Here is an 18,961-nt window from a genome sequence, read left to right on the forward strand (position 1 = left end):
GCACTGACTGTAGTCCACTGTTGTGGAAAATGTAACTCCTCTGCCAAGGTAAATCCACCATATTTTGAGTACTCCACCACGACTGCGAAGGCTTCTGTGTTACAAAGGCTGTGACTATGAAAGGAAAAGCTCATTGTCTTGAAAGTCTGACAGTAAATTCACCAATGCCTTCCACTGTGGGCAGGACTTCAGATGATAAGTGGCTGCACTGGAAGCGAAGCTCCACGGGGGGGGGGGCATTGTAGTCTCCCCACAGGTTGGGGATACCCATTCTGTGAAAGTTCACTCCCTCTTCTGTGGTGCTAGTTCATGCAGCTAAGACTGCCATGTCAGTGGGTCACTCCCTCTAGACTAGGCAGATGGTCTACCACTATTCCTGGAAGAGATATCTGTGCACGTTGGTGGATCAAATGGTGCAGCTGGACAAATTATGCTTGGGGCCATATATGCTATTTATAAAACTTTCAAGTAGCAGGTATCATGCCGGGGAAGTAAATTCTCAGGGCTATATTTATGAAGGTTTTGTGTCGCCCTTGCGCCACGCAAGCGGGCGCAAGGGTGACGCAAAACCTAAGTGAGATTTATCAAGCCATGCAAGGCCACCTTGTGTGGCAACACAACGCAAATTGCTGCCTTGCGTTACTCTTCCCCAGGGCGCCGTTCCATGGGTGGAGCATGAGTGTTCCCAAGCATCCATCTACGGATTTTGGCGCATTCCCAGAAATACCCTTAATGGTAGACCTGAAATTGCTAGAAAGAGGAAAATGCCTCTAAGGATTCGTTTTGTGCAGAAAGATGTCCCTTCCCGCACACAAACAATCCTGCCTACAATACAAGCACCCTTGCACTGACGTAGGGTGCCTGCATTGGCGATAGGCAACCAAAGGTGAACCAGTTTTAGGAAAGGGCAGGAATGCACCGTATTTTGTTAAATACAGCGCACTCTTGCTCTTTGTCTTTCACGCAGCGCAGCAAGGTGGCTTGCTGTGTGAAAGATTGATAAATGTGACCCTCAGGTTTTTTTATGGATTTGCCTTTACATTCCCTCATCTAAATCAGGCCAATCATGTTTAACTCTGTTGGACTTTAAGGGATGTCTTTAAACCATTCCATAATCACATTCTTTTTTATCACTAGAGCTCGGTTTGATGTGAAATGGTTGATAAGCTCATGCAGGAATTGTATTGATACTACTATTAGGTTGTATTGATCAAGAAACAGCTCAGCAGTTAGCTTAACCCTTGTATGAGGGATATATATTTTATCCATGAAAATATATTTGATATTTTAATTGATCTACAACTACTTAAATACAGTGCCTAATTTGTCCAAAATTAAATAAATAAGGGCTAGGGCCCTTGCCAGGAGACCACTGGAGCTTGCACCAACCTTTGTCCCTGCCAACGCTGCTAGTGGCAGTGCCAATACAACTACTAACCATTACACTCCTACAAGTCTGCCAATTCAGATTATTGCAGGCCCCTAAAACAATAATAATGGTATAGGCGGCATGTTTTGGTAATTTTTAACGCATATTAATTTAATAAACAACTGTTGTGGTACTCATCTCAAAATTGGACAAACAGTGCCACCATGTGGCAGATTTTTGTTAGTGCTGGTGTTGACAATTAGGTGCCGCTACCGAACACTGGAAACCACAGACTCAAATTAAGCAATCCTTAAATAGAATATTGTTTTAGTAAGTTCATGGAAGGAAATTACAAATCAACAGTGTTTGTACACGTTCACTTTCAGTTACATGGAAAGAACACAGTCATTGGACTCATAATAGGTCTTTCAATACAATAGAAAAAAAGGTCTGAACCTTGCAAGTTGTACAAAGTACACGTGGGTAACTATGCGTAAGAGGCTGGTTCATGGAATAACAGTCATGTGAAAAGCCCCAGAGATTGACTACTTTCTGTTTAATAAAAAGGCCATCTAGTATGCAATGGCTGCTTATTTCATAAGAGTGTAGAAATGCACATGGTGGTCCTCCAATGCATACACCTGTTTCAATTGCAAAGACATTTAATAATAACAATAAAATCACAATAATGAAGGCAAAAAAAGGGAACCCAGCTTGCAAATAGCATTTCCACAAGTGGTTTGCAAAAGACAATCGTACTCTGAGGTATTTATTTCAAATCTTTCGTGGTCGCCGATCGCACAGGTTCAATGACATATAGCGGGTTTCAATAAACTGCTTTCTATACTCTAGTTTTGAACATACCTAAGGTCCTCATTATGAGTTACTTGCAAATTGCACGTTCAAGGCTTTGCACATATAATTATTGGTTTTGTGCAATAACACTATGATAGTACTGGGCAATATATGAAAGAAACCCTAAGGAATGGGGAATAACTGTGATGAGCCGGTCTTGCCTTGCATAAGACCGCGCGAACTTCCCAATTTCGTGAGGCTTAACCACCCCATTTACCACCTGCTCTCAACCAATGGTAATGGCTTCTGTGCAGGGTGGGAGCAGATCATTTTCGTTCTATAAATGATCTGATCCAACACAAAGCGGACCTACCCACACCACCCACCTGCTACTCTCACATTCCACACCCAAGAGCTAATAAAGACCGAGATATCATGGTTCCGCAACACCAAAAATAGAGAGAGCAATAATTTTGGCATCCGTTTTCAAGAATTTGATTGTGAGCAGTTCTGTTTCTGATATGACCCACCTAGCCTCCCTCTACTTTGATTGTTTATCAGATCAGCTCTGTAAGAAAGCACCAATCAAGAGCAAAAAGAAAAGACCCTGGAACTCTTCAACGTGAATGAAGAGCCGTAAGGCTTCACTCCTGTTTGTATCCAGACTCCTGCCGGCCATGCATTTTCACACGAGCTTCAATCTGGCATTCAATCCCCTTTTCATCTCTCTTCATTCATGTTGAGAAGCTCCTGGGACACCAGCGGAGACTCCTCCGTTAAGACGGAGGAGTGTTGTCCCCCCCAAAAAAAGAAAATGATGATAACACCACGATATAATCATTTTATTTTTCAGTACTGGTTCTGTTTAGGTACAGGGCGGGGATGAGGCGGGGCTAGGCTGCCCACAAAGCAGAGGGAGGAGTGGTGGGCACTTTCTAAGTGCGCATCATGGTTTGGTCGGCATCTTGGGCCAGCCAAACAGTCATGCGCACTTAGCATTTTCCATACGACTGTAAAGAACAGCCTGGTGGATAACATGCACAGCCTCCCACTCCCTGTCTGAGCACCGAACCAGGCCACTCATACCAATCACTACGCTGCTCTTACGCTGCTAACAGCCACGTCGTGAATAGCTTAGAAGAGTCTGGGAGCCTGTGTGCTTCCTGTTTTCTGCATCAACTGAAGAGGACAGAGGAGAGGCGGCGGCCGGCAGGTAAGTGAATTTTTCCTTTTTTTTAAACACTCACGCCCTCCCCGCCTCACCACTACTGCCCTGTAGCAGCCGCTACTGTTGGACACAATTCACTATGGTCCCCAGATTACATTTATTCCCCCTTTTTTTCTTTGGCCACTAATCCAACGGTTCATGGATAATTAATTTAGCTGCCCAGCCGCGGATTTGCTTCTCCAAAACCAGCAGGCTTTGATTTTTAACCAACTGACTCTTTCTACAACATCACCAAAAATGTCCTTGGCTCCTCCCTTGTTACGTCCATAGTTGGAGTGTCTTTTTGCAAATAGACCTGAATACTGAACCCTACTTGAAATTAGAGACATACGACCAATCCATAGCACTCTTTCACTTCCTTTGTCCCGATGATGACCCTGTGACTTTTCTTGGGCAAAATGCAGTCAACACCTGCAGGCTCAAAGATAGTTTCCAAAATTAACTTTTTCTTTATAGGACATATGGATTACAACTTGATCAACTTATTACATGATACTCTGAATAATTCATCTTAACTACATGTTCTATCTACTGTGGTTGTTCTCACTCAATCATTTTATTTGGGCAAAACGCTCATTCTCACTAGCATTGTGTGGTCCCTTTCACTTTTGATAACTTGCTTAATTAATCTTATAAAATATAATAACTATTTTTGAACATATGGCCTCTTCTCAAAACTAACTTTTTGTTTTGATTTAGTCTTAGTGGAGATTCTCAACTATATGCATTTCCAATTTGCATGCTTAATAACCCCTGGTTGAAACCAGTTGTTCTACCAAGAGTGGACAAGTCCCTCCAATTCTCAAAAAATCTTCTGCTGATGCAAACGATCTCAACAACTGTCACACTGTATCCAATCTCTCATTCATTGCCAAAGTTATTGAAATCTGTACAGCAAGGCAACTTATCCAAGACAATGAAAATGCCAGTCATGATTCAATAGAGGTTGAAGCATTGTAATAGCACAGCTCCAGGTTGTCGATGATGAGCGTACCACCTTGGATTCAGGGTTATCTTGCCTCTTGATTCAGTTTGACCTATGAGCGGCTTCAACACAGTACATCACTGCATGCTTCTTAACAATCTCAAAAATCCGATGGGTATTGGTGGAGTGGCCCTCAAATGGCTCCAGTCACACCTGATAGGTCACAGGTGCTAAAAACTGATCCAGGTCTCTCAAAATCGTTCCTTATCACGAGGGGTCCCTCAGGAAGCCAGCTTAATCCGACCCTATTTACTTTGTACTTTGAACCCTTTAGAGTCTTACTGAAGAACTCAGGGATCCTTTATGCTCACTATGCTGATGATACACAGTATCTAAAGGTCTCATTTTCAAATGGCATTTCTGATTTTGCCAACACTCTGAAGACGCTTCACGACTGGATGACTACCTGTAGTTTGAAATTAATTCCATACAGAATTTCTCCTTCTCTCCTCGCCCATTCACCACTGCCAGTGCAGTGCATTCCTTGATAGATTTAATCAACATCCTCAACTGCAACCAATCATTAACAATGCAAAGTCCCTAGAAGCCATCTTGGACAAAAGACTCAATATACAGTCCCAATTCAACACCATGGCCAAAGATGTACGCTTTCCATTCTGTCTCCTCTGCAGAATTTTTCACTTCATTCAAGAAATATGTCTTACATTTCTGATACAAGCACTGGTTCTGACAATAATCAACTATTGCAACTCTCTCCTGACCGCTCTCCCCAAATACACCTGGCTCTACTAAAAGTAGTCCTACATTCAGCAGCATGTCTCGTCTCTGGGATGACCATATCTAACCAGTACTGTTGACGCTTCACTGGCTTCCCATTGAAGCCAGGGCTGTTTACAAAATGGCCTGTATCGCTCACAAGGTCCTTCCCACCTCCACTCCACATTACCTACCCCCAAAGCTGCTCAAGTTATCCTGTCGTTCTAGTGCATCTTGAAACGCTGAATCTCTGCTTCTGGATTTCCCAACCTTTAACAAGGAATGACCTATAGCTTAACCTTTCTCAGGGAGTGTGATCAGAGTCTGGAACACTAACAATTTTAACATCCAAACTAGTTAATTTCTCATCTGCCTACAAACACTGGTGGTCCTAGATTTTTTCACTGCCTCTTGCCTTAAGGACTGTGTGTGGAATCACCATGAGGCAGGTAGAGGCCAGGGCGGGCTGAAACAAGCCTCAGGAGCAAGATGAAGTCCCAGTAGTCATAGCAGGAGCAATGTACGACGTATACAATGTTGTAGGTGGTGATTCCACATAGTCACTCACAAAAAGACCTACATGACCAGCTCCTGGCTTTTGCCGCCCATTTCGGAACTTAAGGCAATTCTGACAAATTCTTTCTCCGTGGATGTCTGCTGGGAGTTATTACGCTTCTCAGTGCCTGCTAAGATGTTCTCGGGATCATGATAGATGTTAGAGCCCTAATGATGATCCTGGTATTTGTGGAGGATCCAAATGCTGTCGACTGATTACACCACAGACCCACTTTTGAATATATGATTTGTTATGTTGGGCTGTGTTGTTCTTGTTATTTCGACACACAAGATGATCACGTTTATCAGATTTGTGTGTCACTTATGAAGGAGCACCAAGCACGTTGTTCTGCGCTGGCACTCACTGCCGTCGTTTTTGTGACTTTGTTTACTTGGTTAAGACTGTGATTTGACTGCACATCATTTCTGCATCGTCCTTCAACTTGGGACTGCTGTAATTTACCAATTGCCCAAGGTCCCTGGTGATTACTGGGTGTCCCATTCAGTTAAAAAACTATCTAGAAGCCTGAGGGAATGTTTACATACGATTTGCTGAGAAACAGGATTACAAACTGTGATCACATAAACTGTTGACCAAATGTGATCATTAAAAATGTATCATGCAAAATATGTTCCATGGTGTGAAACACATACGCATTTAGATTGCCCAAGTTTGCACACTTTTATAACATCAGGCGTCAGATTACATACAGTGCCCTGAGGGCGCAAAGGATGTGTTTCTGAACCCCCGGCGCACGGTATTATTATATAAGGGACTCCACCTGTGATAGTGTTGCTGTACATATAGCACCAGCACTGTTAAAGGGGCGTTCCATAATTAGCACAGGGGTGTGGCCACATGCTAATGAAGGAAACACTTTGCCTCCACGCCTGTGCCATATTATGGGCGCAGGGGCAAAGAGACCGTGACAAGTGCCTTAAAGAACTGGTGCCCACTCAGTGCGCTCCCTAACATAGAGTGCACTCTGAAAGGGAGAAAAAGACGTCACATGGAACCCCCAGATACCACCTTGCAGGCAGGTCTAGTCACTCACTGCACCCACCTGCAGGGGGTTCTCCGCCCTCTCTTTCAAAGCAGGCCAGGTGCCGCCTCCATTGTAAGAGCAGCTTCACCTATCACAAATGTGCTCCCTGAGGGCAGAAGAGGGCTTGCGGATGTCCTGTGGGCATCACGTTATATGTACAAGGGCGCTCTGTCCATGTTTACCCTTGCCTCACCTTGTTAGAGGTCTGCAGTGGCTCATACATTGTGCCCTAAGTGTAATAATGCCCCAGGTAGCAAATTGTGATCATACAAACAAGATTACAGTTTTCAATCTGGCAGACATGACTCCAAAACTTGATTACAAAAACAGAATTACAAATTGAATGAATGAATGAATGAATTTCGAATTTATAAAGCATAATGTCACTCACAATGGAGCACTCGAGAGCTAGAAATTAAATCTGAGTACTCAGCTGAGAAGAAGGGAACAATAGACCCTGGCTAGAGCATCAGGGGCCAGGAAGAGCCAGGTCTTCAAGAGCTTTTTGAACAGGGCTTCTGGTTCAGGAACACACATGGTGCTGGGGAACTGATTCCATGCCTTAGATCCTAGAACCAAGGAGGATTTGTCGCCTCAGGTGTTTAGTCTGTAAATAGGTGTCTTGGGAAGATTTGCATGAGAGGATCTTACTTTTTTTGTGTTTGGGTGATGTGAGAATCGGGCAATGCGGTATTTCGGTTCAGAGGCTCTGAATGTTCTGAAGACCAGCAGAAGAATTTTAAAAAGGATCCTTTAGTACAGTAACCAGTGTAGAGTTTTTAGAGCAGTGAACTTTATCTAGGGAATTTTAGCACGAGTCTGGCTGCCGCGTGTTGCACCATTTGCAACACACTCGGCTTCTATAAAAGCTGTTATAGAAGCCGAGTCTGGAAGTGAAGAGAGCAAAAGCGACTGTTTTCCTAGCGGCTAGTGGGAGAAGGTCAAAAAACCTTTTCAGAGATTTGATTGTTGTAACACATTCCTGCCACGGCAAGAACTTGAGGGAGGCGCCAAACGTTACTCCTAATTTTCTTGACAATTCTAAAATGACTGGGGTTGGGGGCACAGCGTTTGCCCACCATTGAGTTGGAGAGAAAAAGTTGGCCTTGTTGAATAAAAGGATCCCTGTTTTATCCGTGTTGCATTTGAGATGGTTTGATTGCATCCACAAGATAACTTCAGTGAGACAGTGTTACAAGTTTAGTTCTGACCCAAGGGACCCTTTGGCCAGGGAAAGAATCAGCTGCGTATCATCCGCATAAGATGTAGTGGCGATTCCAAGTGAAGCTATCAGGGAAATTAGGGGGAGGAGTTATATATTGAATAGTGCAGGGCTCAGTGATGAGCCGTGCAGAGCACCTGATGCTGCTGACCTTTCTGCAGAGGAAAAGGTCCAAGTGTGACTGCTTGTCTGCGGCCGGTTAGGAAAGATGTGATCCAAGCTAGGGCTTAATGGGAAATGCCAACATCCAGGAAAGCTTAAGAGAGCAATATTGTGCCAGTGAAATCACAGGAGCAGATTGTGATGACAAAGCATATTCCAGTATTGTGATTAGCGAAACACTATTTGGGGTTGTCCCACGGGGTGTTTCAGTGACATAATTGCGAGTTCATGCTAAAATTTGCGTGAATGTGGATCTCAGTGGGAGCAGAGGCAGAAATAAAAGCCTGCCAGAAAGTTCATTTCTTATTCAATCCCTGAAGCAGGGGCTCTTATTTTCTAATGTCTCGTAATATGTTTCTCAGCTTGATGGGTCCCTGTAACAGAGCTTTAAAAAGACAAATAAGTACACAGTTGCGTTTAGTACGCCTGGACCTTCGCTGCAGAGTAGAAGCTGGTTATTGCCCATTGGCTAGTGTCCAGCTTTGCATAATTAAAGAACTATAGTGATAGAGGAAATTATGCAAAATGTAAGAGGCTATGAGGAGCCGATATTCTTTGATATCACTAAGTACTGGGTGGAAAGCTAATGACTCCACAGTGCTTGCAAGAGCAGGTCATTAAACGTATTTATTTTGCAGATCTCTGGATCTGCAAAACATAAGCCTAGAATATACCACCAAGTGAAAAGACAAGGAAGCAGTAAAAAAAATCTTTGAAAAAGAACTGTCAAGTTGTCTTGGACTTTCTAAGTAAACTTCTATTTTTTTTAGGTGGGCAGGGCTCACTGACGAGCTGGACAGAACAAGCCAATCATGTTTTCCCAAATCACCAAAGAACATGTATCTAACCCGACTAGATCTTGCTATTTGGTGGGTCATGAAAGAGAGCCATACTTTAGTTTTCACCAAATCATTGATTTTGTGGTACCCTCTACCCCTGTATATTCAGACCCCTGTAGGCTAGAGGAATGGGAACAATATTAACTCATTTCTCAGCTTGTTTAGGATTTGTGAGCTCCATATATAGATTCGTTTTTAAATCTTTTTATTGTATTTTGCGCTTTCAGCCCGTGCAGATAAAAACGTTGGGGCCTGGTTGGGGGAGGGGGATTTCGACAGACGATGACGAGTGAAAAGTAATTATTTTATTTAATTTTCCCACGGCATCGTCCATCGAAATCCCCGCCCCCACCCGGCCCCACCGCTCTTACCTGCAGGGGCCACGGCTGGATATGGACATAGTAAGGATCGACACCATAGCATCACACATCTGCAATTCAATATAATCAGAATAACTTTGCCCACCACCTCCTTGGTTATCAGACCAAATCCTGAATTCCCTCCTTGAGCCCCGAACCTTTTCAAATTTCCACGCAGCAACCTTGCACCCTATACACAGTACGTTTAGTTTGCATACACCAATTCATACTATCTTTCCAGAGTGCCAAAGTAGGAGATTCGCTACTCCCCCATACCCGAGCTAGGTCTCTCCAGCAAAATGCATTTAGACAGTGCTTGTGCCCCCAGATTCCAAGAGCAGCTTATTTCAGGTCTATAATATTACCAGGTTCTCTTCTGTGACATCTGAGATACAGCAGCCAACCTATGAACAGTACACCCGCAGCCTGGGTCAGTCCTACAAGGTATGTAGTAAGGTCCCTTGTCTACCCTATCCCCAAAAACATCTGTCATTGCCGGTCTTCCCTATGTAAAATAACCTGGCCCTGGTGTAGTATGCGTTGTGAAGTATTTTTAAGTGCACTTGTCTAAACCCTGCTCTTATGGCCACCTCCCTACGGTGGCGACATGCCTCCCTGTAATATCCATCCCGTAGTCTTCCCAGATCACATTTCCATTTGTCCCGCAGTACGTCGAGGAATGGCTGGCTATTATTCAGTAGTGTCCGATAAATTGTAGAAATGGCATGCTTGTTTAGGGGGCTACTAATAATGGATACTCCAGGGGCGATTCTTACGCCACATCCTGCAGTCTCTCTTCATAGCCTGCGAGGGCGTTTGACTTGTGCATAGCCTAAAAACTGATTGTCCGCTATATCATATTGCTGTTGTAACTCTTCAAAGGAGATGAGTCCATGTGAACCCCTAATATCACCTAGCTTTGTTATCCCTATCGAATCCCATTGTTTCTTACCCCCCAATAATTTCACATCCGCCAACATAAAGGGTAGCCTCTAGTGTCACTCTTCTCTACCATCATGGTTTCATCATGGCCTTTTACCATTATTTAACGACCGAGTCTGTCGGAGACGGGTGTTTGTTTGCTTGGTTCTTAGCATACAGCCTACGTACATAACTCCCTGGGGCGGTACCCTGTCTGTCTACTATTAATGAGGGTTCTTGTAGAGGAGAGAAAGGCCACTCGTTCAACATGAGTAGTTGTGATGGCCACTAATACAACTGGAGGTCAGGCAAAGCGATTCTGCCCTTGTACGGGCTCCAAGTCAGGGTTTGCAATGCCATATGTGGTATGCCCCCCTACCCAAGGCTCAAAAGGGGCGCATGAGTTACTGCATCCGCCCATCCTAAAGAAATCAACGGAGACTTCATATAGTGTGTTCTGGAGCATAAAAAGACTTTTGGGCACCACAATAATTTTAAATTGGGCTGCTCTGTCCATAGGAAAATAACCTCAGCAGGTATTGACAGGGCAGGGATTCAGATCATTAATTGACTTATCTGACCCTCTGGCGTTCATATTTTGAGGCGGCAAAAGCGTTTGTAATCTAGGGACTCAAGGCAAAGCTTCTGATGAACACCCTCCAGTGTTGGTACTTTCAATCTTAGGGAGTGGGGTGCTGGGAGCTTGATGCCTTTAGTTAAACTGAGAAAGTATCTCTGCTACTGGCAGGACGCTCATCAGAGACCACATTTATTAGAGGAAACGGGGAGAGAGGTGGGGATGTGTGTGTGTGTTTTCTAGATACAAATATTCTGGCACCTGAGAAGGGATAGTATTTTCAGTTTATGGCAAACTCTGGGAGAACTCAGTTCATCAACTGCGGACAGGCATTCTCTATAGGAAGTTACCTCATTAAATACTCTCTCAGCTACGAACATAGAGTGTTGCATAGTGAAAACTTATACTAGCTTGAAAAAGTAACAGATGTCCATTTGCAAACTTTTTGTCTGGCTTGCTTGTCCTTTAGTCCTGGGAAAAAAACAATGATTTACCTCGGCAACATTCTACAAGTGTTTCCCAGCTGTGGCCTTTTGTTGAGATCTTCTGCGAGTTTCTGTCTTCAGCAAGAGCCCATTAGGATGGAGGTCACCAGGGGTCTGGAGCAGGAATCCTCCTTGCACACAGACTGCGGGTGCCTCCTCTCATCTGGGCCTGCTGCAGGCTGTCTTAATTGGCTGCTGGTTTTACAGAACACAGTTTGCAATAAGAGCTTGAGGGATTCTATGTCTGGGACATAATAAAGGCTGTTTGTTTCTTTTAGGAGATGTATTTTTTACAGGCCTGCAATTACCCACTGCTAACGCAAATCCACTCAGCTGTTTGCGATAAACTAGGAGGCGCGACTGCATGCATTTAGACATAAAGACGGCGGAGTTAAGACAGATTATGCCCGCGCGCTAAACCGCCAATAAATCTTACCCGCCTGACACGCCGTTCACGTGCAAAAACGTGTTCTGCTCTCAGTAGCGAAGTGAGCTCATGGGAGGGGATTGGGGGAGGGGGAGGGGGAGCGATCGAGGGAGGGGGGGAAGGACTAGCCTGTGTGGTTATTGCTTGATCTTTACTGACAGCGCTTCTTGGCGTTTCATATGGTGGAGGCATTGACAACCCAACTTTTGGCTTCAATAAAAGGTATAGCTTTCCATCACAGTAATCTTAATTTAGGAGTAATATAAACACTCCTGGTTTGTACCTATAATTGGCTATTTGGCAATCGTATGCTCACATTGTACAATGGTCTACGTTACGTGTCTTGCACAATGGTTAGACGTCCTCTACTCTCTTCTTAAATATCTATGTTACCACAACATGTGAGCTTCACATTTCCAGCTGTTTGCTCATTAACAGGAAACATCAGGAGTGAGCCATAATTCAACTAACCTCGCTCACCATTGGCGCAGACCTTAAAAAGGCTTTTTTAAAGGGTATTCTTCTCCTCTATTTTAACTGTTACCCGTTTTGATGATCACTCGCACATTCTGACAGATGTACTGTTCTGGACTTGAAGAAGAGTCATGGCGACACCACTGGCTAGTCCCTCTTGGCCTGCGATTCCCAAGTCACAGCTAGACAACTACAGCTATCCGCAAACTGATGTTGTGCCTTTTGGCACTTGTTATAACTAGATCAGAGCACAAGGTCTTAGGAAGAGAAGATAAACTCAAACAAAGGTATGCACATTTGCACCACAGTTTTCACAATTTCCACAGGGGAGCAGAGAATGAGTGTCGTACCTGCGCGCTTTATGGGCTCACTCATGATCATTTGGGGTATGAAGGAAATTGGTGGGGGGGGGGTTTATAATTTGGTTTCTTTCTTTCCTGTTCAAAGGGTAGACGCCAATATACTCAGCCGTACTCCGTGTTTAATTTGTAAAAACATTTGTGTCAGGGCCCTCGTCGGGCAGCCACTGAAGCTTGCACCACCCATTTTCCCTACCAGCACTGTCAATGGCAGTACCAACACAACTACTAACATCACACTCCTAGATGGGTGACATTTCCAGGCCCCCAAAGCTTTAAGAAAGGCTTGGGCTGCAGGCAATAGTCATTTTTAATGTGTATTAAATTAATAAACAACCGTTGTTGTGCTCATCTCTAAATTAGACAAACAGCGCCACGATGTGGCAGACTGTCATAAGTAGCGGTGTTGCCAGCGCTGAGCCCCGAAACCACCGGCTCAAATTAACCACCGCCTATAGTTATGACCTATACCATGGCAGTATGACCTCTGAAAATCACCACTTATATTCTGATTTTGTTTATTTGTGGTTTTGCATAGTGCTTACCAGACCCCCCAGTGTGGTGGGCTCAATGTCTTTAATTTGAAAAGAAAATAACTCAAAAATGGCAAACGATCAAAAGAAGAACCACAGTTATGCACACGACCACAAGAGGGATCAGAAATCTATGAGTAATTATTCATTCAACATAACACCCGGAATAAGACTGACCTTCTACTGACTATCAGCAGGTCATGGAGTGGTTGGACATTCGGGTTGCGACCTAAACATCAAGTTTATTTATTTTCCCATTTGGAAGTGTCGATAAGAAAAAAACGTTGATGGATGCATTACTTTTTTCACCCCAAGTGTCCCACAAAAGCCAAACTCCTGCCAATTAGAAATAAACTGAAGCCAGCTTCATGAGTAACAGATACGGGTCCTTCTGAAGGGAGAATCACATGTCGATGCCAGACCCCAGCAACATCCCAGTGAAAATAAATGTCTCACTGATAAAAGGAGCCACAGTGTCCTACTGATGGCACTTAGGAAAAGGAAGCTTTCTGCATGAAACGTGGATGAACCAAGGCTGAATATCCCCGGAGTGCCCCAGAAATCTCACTCAATGGGGCATCCTTTCCAGAGCACAACCCGGTTTTTAATGAGTGCAGCTCATGTGTAAAGAAGAAATCAATACAAAATTAACAATTAAAATGCTGATAACGTTCAGACTTCATCTGGAGCTTGGAGTGGTTTGATTTTATTTCTTCATCTAGCGCCGAATGTGCCACGAGAAAAGTTTAAAGGATTAATAACGTATATTTGAAATGTAAATCATGGTGGGAATATGTGAACTATTTTATAGCCTTATAGCCCGCCGTAGCGGGCTATACCGGCTATTAAAGGCCCGCTGCAGCGTTAAAGGCCCGAGCCGAAGGCGAGGGACTTTAACAAAAGCAGCGGGACTTTAATAGCGGTATAGCCCTGCTACGAAGGGCTATAAGGCTATTAGAACATTCTGCCACTAGAGGGCAGAATGTTCCAACAAATTAAACAAAGGCTTCTCGAAGCTCGAGGGGATTTAAATCCCCTCGAGCTTCGAGAGGCTTTTGTAAAATATTGGAATGTTGCTCTGCGGGCCTTTACCGGCCCGTAGAAGCACGGAGCACTCCATTGTCTACAATGGAGAGCTCCACATTCCAATGTTCTAATATTATATATTTTTCGAAGGGTGCATAGTGTAGTGGGTCTCTGATGATCCCACCTGCAATCTTTTAGAACAGAGGCTTTAGTAATTTCTCATCTACTACCCAACCAGTGATCTTCTCTTCATGTTGGACTTCACAGATATACACCTGCTCCACTTCCAACCGCCTACACCTCGCTCTTATCGCACACTCAGAGCCACAACCTCACACAGCTGCGCCGTCCTCCTTAACTCTGAATTCTACTCCTTCTCTATGCTCTTTGGTTTACTTCCTTCTCCATGGTCTTTGATTTCTTTCCTTCTCTTTGCTTTTTGGTTTCCTTCATTCCCTTCTCTATGGTGTTTCGTTTCCTTCCTTCTCTATGGTTTTTGGTTTCCTTCCTTCCCTTCTCTATGGTCTTTCGTTTCCTTCCCTTCTCTATGGTCCTTGGGGTCCTCCCTTCTCTATTGTCTTTGGTGTCCTTCCTAGTCTATAGTCTTTGGTTTCCTTCCTTCTCTATGGTCTTTGGTTTCCTTCCTAGTCTATGTTTTTTGGTTTCCTTCCTTCTCTATGGTCTTTCGTTTCCTTCCTTCTATATAATCTTTGATTTCCTTCCTGCCCTTCTCTATGTTCTTTGATTTCCTCCCTTCGATATGGTCTTTGATTTCCTCCTTTCTCTATGGTCTTTGATCACCTCCCTTCTCTATGGTCTTTGGTTTCCTTCCTACTCTATGGTCTTTGGTTTCCTTCATGGAACTGGCTCTGCTTCCACCTCTTTTGTCTGTCCCAAAAGCCTCTCTGTGCCTCGTCACATTTTTCTTGTTTTCGATAGCCTTGCTCTTAACACTTAGGAAGACCATCAACCACACCTGTGTTTTTAAAATGTCCAAAACACATCTTGCCGTACTACCTAAGGACCATTGGATTCTGAGCTTATTTTATTGCTTGCTCAAATAGATTGTACCAGGCTCCAGGCTTTCTCAGCACTTTGGATAAAAGTGCCACAATAACGTCAGTAAAATACAAACAACGTTTTCACTGTAGCCTCTTGCCGATTCTCAAAGTGCGCCCAATATCACACCAGTCTAAGGTACTCTTTTTAGGGGTCGGAGTGATATAATTCTGGCGATCTCAAACACTGGCCAGCACTTCTATAGTATCGCTGTTAATCCACTGAAATGTATAAAACTGATTTACCATTTTAATCTGCTCAGCAACACCGATATATAAAAATGAAGGAAAAATGGTAAGTTCTGTAAACCAGCAGGGTGCCTTATGCTTATTTCAACATGCATAATGAATATATCTGCAGATGTTTGCTGTTGGGTTTCAAGCAACCGCAAATATAGGTGGGCCAATCAGTGTGCAAGGCAGAGCACCTGGAGAAGTGTGCGCTGTGGCACCGCAGGAGGACATGTTTTTGGCTGAGGAGGCGACTTCGCCAACAGGCGTATGTATTTCGAGGGCATTCATACTACAGGCCTAAGCTAAATGTGGTGGCTAAATCTTCAGAGTTCGAGGTACCTGCAGAATAGTGGGCGCTAGGACAACTTCCTTGCGAATAATGCACACTGACACCGTAGTATGGTACTGGACAACTGGCCCTGGGCACATGCGCCCGGCCCCTTTTATTAGCAGGGTCACCTGACCGGTGACGCCTGTGATGGGTGGGTGTGCAGGGTGGCGTGCAAACAGAGGTGGAACACCAGAACGTGTCCAGCAGGACACTATAGTACCCTCAACTTTAACCAGTATGCGTGAAAGACAATGCAACTTTGTGTGTACCCAAAACATGCAACTTGGACTTTCACAGCAGCTCCCAAAACGTTATATTGTGTTACTGTCAGAAGAGCGTCACACACCTTCTTGTAACTTTTGAAAGCAGATTTGCTAACTGCCATGTTTAATTAGATATCATAATAATGATATCTTGTTTAATATAATATCTCGTAGTGTTTCATACTGCATTAATGCCATTTCTAAGCGCTTTAAATAGCAGATGTAACTATTACCCAGTTTTAACTATTACTCGATTTACCAACCACGGTAAATTTCAAACTTGTTACCCAGGCCACTGGAATTAGGAGATTCTGCTGCCGCTGTATTTGCTGCATAAATTAGATCTACCGCATTTGCCACAGATTTAACAATAAAAAATTGTTTCTAGATCACATGGCTCAAAGTTACTCAACACGTGGCTACAGTTATTCCTGTGCAGTGAAAGGCCCATCGCAAAGGTTGACTGGTCATCTTTCATCCTCCTTGCTGTATTTGGATGCTCGTGAGGTGAAACTATGCACAGGCAGCATTAACAAGTATAAAAATGACAAAATAATGAAGCCATACTATCACAGTATATGCCAGATGATGCCTTTGGTTGCCACATAATTTAGTCAACCCTCCCGCGTAATTTGGGCTTTCACTGCCGCATAATTCCTACGGCCCTATGGTTACTTGTGGTTCAGCATGTGTTGCAGGGGCAAATGCTTCCCTACGTGGGCCATCCTGCCGGGTCGCGCAGCATCTCAACACCTCGGATCCTGCTTTGCGGTGCACACCTTGAGCAATGCATGAACTGCAAGTAAAAATATAAAAGATTTTCTTCACATCTATAAATCGCACCCCGATGAGGGCACTTCACATCTTTGCCAGATGCGTCTGATTAAAAGGTCAAAAGGGTTGAATTTCTTTTGAGTGTTAAACTAAATGGTCGCGCTTGCCGCACAATTGTGAGAGCATCATTAATTACCCGCTCCCCTGGTGCACGTCGGGAAAACATTCATCAGAGAGGGAGAGGCCTCTTCATTGATCCATCTGGGTGGGGGGAGGGAGGGATGGGGGACACTTACAAATGACTTCTCTAATCAAGAGAGTCTCTTGTCTAGGATGCGGCTTCTCTATTACAGGCCCCGCCCCCCTGACCCCGTGCCCCTCTCAGTAGACACTTTGAGAAATGGACTCGACCTCTCTGGGCTGCTGGGAGAGTGATGTCGTCATTCCTGCAGCTCTGTGTGCACAATGCATTTAGGAGGCGCTTGAAATGGAAATACCGAAGTGTCGGTGCTCACTATCCCACAGTGCCTGTTCGCTGCTAAGAAGTGCAAGCATTCTAGAGCTACATCCTTGTTAAGAAGTGCCAGGGCCTTCATTTTCAAATTAACAAAGCGCAGGTGCTTATATTCTATATTTGTCTGCTTGTGGTTTTGTATAGTGCAGTGGAGCACCTTACAAGGTAATTCAATGTCTATAATTTGGAAACATCAATAATTTTAAAGTGGCACACTATCAAAACGATAATTTAAAGCAGTGCCCTTGGGTGTCGGGCAGCACAATAACAGTAGACAGTGGGGTCTCTGGGCTTCTTGCAAGCCACTGCCCTGGGCCCTTCACCGTCTCTGGGAGGAAAACCGTCGGAACACTTAACCACGAGTGTTTCGACTCCGTAAGCTAAACCACGCTTGCCTTAACCACGCACATGCCTTAACCACGCACATGCCTTTAACCACGTATATCCGTGGTTAAGGCAATGCGCAGTGTAGCTGCTGGCTGCTGGGGACAGAAGCAGGAAGACCTCACAGGAAGAGATCCACGGTGAGGTAAATGGGGCTGGACTGTAGTTTTCTGGGCTGGGGGAGGTCGGGCAGTTTTTTGGGCTGCGGTATCGGGGGTAGATTTCAGGGCTGGGGGGGTCGAGGTAGTTTTCAGGGCTCGGGGGGGTCGAGGTAGTGTTCTGGGCTGGCGGTTCGGGGCTAGTTTTCAGGGCAGCGGGGTCAGGAGTAGTTTTCAGGGCTGAGGGTCGAGGTAGTTTTCAGGGCTGGGGGGTCGGGCTAGTTTTCAGGGCTGATGGAGAGTTGGAGGGGTTTTTTAATTAGGAAAACGGGATGCATTTAAAAAAGAAAAATGAAATTTTTCAGCTTCATGTTTTTTAAGGGCAGGCACTGGGACCACTGCCTGCACTTAAAAAATATTTTTTCACACTCACAAAGGGGACGGGGTCCCCTGGTGACCCCTTCCTGTTTGCATGTGGTTTACCACCTACTTGAAGTAGGTGATAAACTGCGAGTGTTTTGAGACTGCAAATGCGGTCGCAAAACAATAATACATGGCATTGAGACTCGCTATTAGGAAGGGACGCCCTTTCCTAATAGTGAAAGTCACAAACGCTATTTTGCGAGCCAGTGACTCACAAAATAGCATTTGTACATGCCTACACCCTTTTTTTGCTCTCCCGTTTGCGACTGCAAAAAAGGGTCGTACATCTGACCCTAAGTGGCAAATCTATAATTATGCAAAAAATGATGCAAACAACCAATCACATTGAGCATACTCAATTGCACTCTAAAGTGACTAGATGCTCAGAATGTGATATACAGACTGAGGGACGATTTAGAGTTTGGGGGACCAGTTCTTCCAATGGCACTTTGTTATATCCTGATTGTATTTATGTATGGTTCCCAGCCTTGCTGTCTCCCTGCTGCTCAGCCAGAGTGAGAGCTGGTATTGGAGTGTTGGTGTGACTGTGATGCTTGGAATGCTTGGGTGCCTGTGTGGATGAGTGGGGACAGTTGGAGATGGGCTGAGCAGCAGGCAGGCTGCTCCTGGTGGGGCCGGCGTAAGAGCTGAAGAGGCTGGCGTAATGGGTTCACCCGGCCTAAAAACTGATGTTTATATTTACTTACCTGCAACTTGGAGTCAATAAACAAATACTGAATATACAACTCTGCTACGTCTCTGTAAGGCACAAGACACTTGTAATGCGGAAGACGGGTATCCGT

The 18,961-nt window shown here is 44.5% G+C and overlaps 1 protein-coding gene across 3 annotated transcripts in view; it reads right to left on the reverse strand.

Moving 5' to 3' along the window:
* The window catches only part of ACSL6 (acyl-CoA synthetase long chain family member 6), a 410,748-nt gene that overhangs the window by 273,269 nt on the left and 118,518 nt on the right, over positions 1 to 18,961 (reverse strand). The window lies entirely within an intron of this gene.

Source organism: Triturus cristatus, chromosome 7 (genome assembly GCF_964204655.1).
Source record: "Triturus cristatus chromosome 7, aTriCri1.1, whole genome shotgun sequence".
NCBI lineage: Eukaryota > Metazoa > Chordata > Amphibia > Caudata > Salamandridae > Triturus > Triturus cristatus.